This window comes from Nelusetta ayraudi, unplaced genomic scaffold, assembly GCF_046127955.1.
Source record: "Nelusetta ayraudi isolate G7.1 ecotype Tasmania unplaced genomic scaffold, CSIRO-AGI_Nayr_v1 ptg000004l, whole genome shotgun sequence".
NCBI classification, from domain to species: Eukaryota; Metazoa; Chordata; class Actinopteri; order Tetraodontiformes; family Monacanthidae; genus Nelusetta; species Nelusetta ayraudi.
Genome location: NW_027466054.1, coordinates 16,352,555 through 16,357,464, shown reverse-complemented (window position 1 = coordinate 16,357,464; position 4,910 = coordinate 16,352,555).

Below are 4,910 nucleotides of genomic sequence, written 5' to 3'. Positions count from 1 at the left end.
TCTGTGGTAGCCGGTCCCCCTGCATGGTGAGATTTCTGGGGCTGAGAGGAATCCAGTGCCCTCTGTCATTAGGCCATGGCGACGGCTGAGGGCCCTCAAAATGGGAAGCAGATCTCCTTTGACTCTCAAGCGTTTCGGGGCTAAAAGGTGGGCGACCATGAAGAAGAAGACGAAGAAAAAAAAATATTAACATTTGCCCACAAGGAGAGCACAATTAGTTACTTGTGCAGAATATTGTTATCCCTTATCTGGCCTTCCGCTTCCTCTCGGGTCAGCGAGACCTGCTGCTGCTGTCAAAGTGCCCCTAGCTGCTGCACGTTGTGTCAAGACATCCAGTAATAATTGTTTCCTTCTTGTTGTTCTACTCCGAGAGACGCAACATTTCTGGGGAGATCGCGGGACGTTTGCTGCACCTGAAGCCAGGAAGTTGGACGGTGAACCTTGGTTGGGCGGGGGGGGTGGGGGGGGTTGGAGGCGCTGAGGTGAAAACTGAAGTGTGAAAGTGAAGGGGTGTAAAATCAGAACCGGAAAAAAGTCACACAGACGCTAAATATGAGGGCCTGAGTAAAGCCCGTCTGGGCTTGTCTTTATGTCCGCAGCTCTATTTTTTCTCTCTCTCTCTCTCTCTCTCTCTCTCTCTCTCAGTTCTTTTCAAGTGGCTGCCGGTCCATCCCGCCGCTGCTTTTTTCCCCCTCCCATTAACAGGGCCCCACATCTGTTTCTTCCATTCCAGTCGCGCTTTAAAGTCCCTAAAGGTGCAGTTAAATTAGAGCCAGCACAGGTTTATAAATGTAAAATCCTCCAATAATCTTGGGGGCTGACATGACCCCTCATCTTCTTGCTCTAGTCAGCAAGGCCCTGCGCCGCTAACTAAGCAGCACTAACATGTGTTTTGGCCACCTTTTTTTTTTTTTTTTTTCTTAAAATGGGAGGGGTGCAGAATGCAGCAGATTTAACAGGGGGGAGCAAGTTTCAATTTGTCTCTGAGTCTTTGTATGTGATTTAAAGGCCCGGCGTGCAACGTCCTAAAGGAACTACAAGCTTGGAGGGAAATAGACATATGTATGTGTGTGCGTGTAGATCGACCATGTCCAAAATAATATATATATTTGTGTTTTCATCGATCAGATATAAGCAGTAAAGTGTAGGTCTCCCAGTATTACATCACAGTCTATCTACAGTAGTGACAGTAATAAACGGGCTTGGGTTTGTTTTTTAATTTTGTGAATCAATGAATATAGTACAGGTACAATAGGAAAAAGGTTGCTTAGCTATACCAGTACACCACCGGCTTTGATTGGCTTCAATATCTTAAGGCTCAGTGTATGATTCTTACACACAGAAAACAAAAGAAATTGGTGGATTTTTGAGGAAAAGTCAATGAAAAAAAAAAGAAGGTTTATTTTGTTTTACTTTGAAAAAATACCTCAGCTTGTAAGGTGGCGGCCATATTGCACACTGCATCTACGGTAGGCCAGAATGTGGACTTGATGAGGGGATTTTCACCTCAAGGCCACTGAGAGAAAAACGTGAGATCCAGAAACATTTTTTGGGGGGTGGGATAGGAGGGTTCGGGGGGGGGGATACTTCTGACCATTCAATACTACAGTGTACTAGACTGAAACCTACCTTGTCTTCAAACGATTTAGTGCAATTCTGGCGGTTAGATTTCAGCACAAAGGAGATTTTCAAAAGCTTTTCGAGATTGCTAACGACTAAAACCAGTGAGGATGGAACGAGTTCTAGAGCCCAGAGTAAAGAAGTAGGAGGAGGGGAGGAGGGGGAGGAGGAGGAGGAGGAGGAGGTCTCTACGCTTCGAGGTGGGGAGGGGGGGTGCGCTAAACTAGCCTGTCTAATGCAATTAATCTAATTGGAGCCGGCGTAAAGTGACAAATTACTGGCTTTCACACCAGGGACCGAGAGGGAACCTCCAGAGATGGATGTGAGGGGGGAAAAAAGGACACCTCAGCTTTTTAATCCCGTCCACTGTTCGGCACGTCCGCATTCAAATCACCGGCCGTCGTTAAGGCTCCGTTACCGCGACGCCTCGCTGGACTTCCACGTGTGCGATTTGTGGATTTGAGCTGGAAATCGAAAACACGGGCAAGCGGCCGTTGCACCATCAGCACTGTTTTCCTGAAACAATTGAAGCTATAATTGATTTTTGGAACACCATAAAGAAATCATGGGATTTTTTTTTTCAGCTTTTTTTCTTTTTTTGGAGCCGCCGGGCTGTCGATGGAGTGGAACGCCGTCCCTCTGCAGCCGCCGCAGCCGTCGCGGTATCAATATCAGCCTCTCTGGCCTCCTATTTGCTGGAATCTGCATGCATTTACACTTGACATTTGAGGCTCTTCTCTTTAATCTCGGAACTTATGCACATGAACTCTGCATATTTCGCTGAGATTGTGTTAATGCGTGCCCTTTTCCGTAACCTTGATTACTCGCCGCGCTATCAAAAAAAAAAAGGAAGGTGAAAAAAAATAAAGACGAAAAACCTTTTTTTTTCTTTTCTTTTTTTTTTCCTCTTTTTACGGACATTGATTTCCGCCCGGGGCCACGCTACTGAACCTGGAGCGCCATATCTCCACGGATATAATGAACTTAAAGAAAGCCGGCTATTACGGAAACCTCTGACATTTTGACATTATCAAATGCCTTGGTTAAAGCGCACATATGGAAGGGAGGAACGCCGCGCCGCTATACATGTGATTTGCATGCTATTTACACAAGCGGTGGGAAGCCCAACGTCCTGCCCTCGCTTTTTTTATGAATCTGCAGGTGCTGATCTCCACCACCACATGCGAGCGCACACACGCACACACTCGATGGCTGCAAAAAACACAACTTTTAATTGGATTGTGAGTATTTATGTAAAGTGGAAAAAACGTCCACTTTGACGAGATCCGCTTTGTATTTCGTATTCCCCCCCCCCCCCCCCCTCCTTTGAAACGTTTGTCGAAGGGCCGTGAAATTCCACGTTTGTGTGGCTGCACTTACCCGCGTTAACCGTGAACTCTGACCCCAATAATTGTCCCAAATTATGACCCTTGAACTCTGGAGCTCGTGAAAAAAAACAAGCAGAGCGGCAGGAATCTGGAGGTGGAATGTTCGGCTGGGCTCGGCCGCCGTCCCAGCCGCCCGGCGGGCAGGTACCGACCTGCTTCTCTCTCTCTCGCTCTCTCTCTCTCGCTCACTCCGGACTCTGGCCCTGCCTCCGTCTCACCTGGACGACTCCCACTTCTGCCTGCTTGTTGTTGGGTTTTTCCCCCTCCTCCTCCTCCTCCTCTTCCTCCTCCACCTCCTTCTTCTTCTTCTTCTTCTTCTTCTTTTATTTCTCGCCCTCATTATCTGTATCTTCCGTCCCCCCTCTTTCAAACCCGGTCCGTCCACCACCATCACTACTGCCTCCACCTTTGCACCGTCCAGGCCCCTCCCTCCCTCCTCTCTCTCTCTCTCTCTCCCTCTCTCTCTCACTCTCTCTCTCTCTCTCTCTCGCCGTCTGGAGAGGAAACGGTGGCCATTAAACGTGTCTGCTGAGGTCTGGGGGTCTGGAGAACAACCGTCACATTGTGTGACCCCGTCTTGGACCCCAGACGGACTAATGAATAAGGCAGGCCCCCCCCCCCCCTCCCTCCCTTGCCCCCTGCCCCCCCCCCACCACCGCCACTGCCACTGCCACCTCTTTCTGCATCGCCCCCCCCCCCCCCCTTCTCACCCCCCACACCCCCACCCCTTCATACCAGACCCCTGGTAGGTAATTCTCCCGCTTCTTTCACAGGGTCCCAGACGTCTCCCGCGGCCTTTGACTGAGGGCTTATCTTTTCACAGGGAAATGTGTGTCGTTTGTTTTGCTTTTTTTTAAAAAAACAGCCAAAACAAAAACACTGTCACTAGCGTACAGCTTGACCCCCTCGCCCCCCAAAGCCCCCGGCCGTCACTCCCTCTGCCCCCTCTCTCGCCGTGAGACACGAAGTGAAGGGGCTCTGGATGTGGGCTTTAAAGGAAGTGGCGTGAGACATCCGCAGTGTCTCCAATTATCTGGGGGAATATGTAAGCAGGCGAGGAGACAGTGGCGGAATTATGCGCCACTGGCAGCGGGTTTGACGCACCAACTGGACAAAAGGGACGGCGGAAAACCGGATTATTCCGACAGCGCGAGAAAGATCTGGGACCTAATTAAAACCTGGAAGAAGAAACAGACATATATATAAATATATAAATACTTAACGGAAACTAAACAACAATACAATACGGAGATGGATCATATGAAACAGTGCAAAAAGAGCCGAAAACTGCATTTTTGCATGTGATCTTTCATGCACTGCCAACCAAAATCCTCATAGAGGGGAAAAAATGGCCCATCTTTTTGTTCAGAGACACCCACGCTGCTGCTGCTGCTGCTGCTGCTGCTGCTGCTGCGGCGGTGGCTCTTCAATAACCACATGAATAACACAAATGCTCTTCCAAAAAAAAAAAAAAAAAAAAACCTGCACACCCGAGGAGATTTAACAACGGCGACATGTGTAAGCTCAGCGTATACGGCGAATCTCCCCCCGCCCCCCCCATCATGTTTGTTTTACATGCCCGTCTCACCCACGGCATCGTTTTCTACAACACTCAGCGATTCGCAGAGGACAGACCTCATTATTAGTGTTTTTCTTTTTTTCCCGCTTTTTTTTCCTTCTCTCCTTTTCCCGGGAAGCTTTTCTTCCGTAAGCCGAGGCACTTTGGCTCCGTGTGGCAGCAGCAGCAGCAGCAGCGGCGGCGGCAGCGGTGGCTAATGTATTCCGCGCGTGACGCACGGCGGCGGCGGTGAAGACGGAGCGCCGCTATCAAAGGACTCTGGCTGAATGGCGGTAATAACTGGAAAATTATTTCTGATAGCCTGAAACAATCTTCCAAATCAT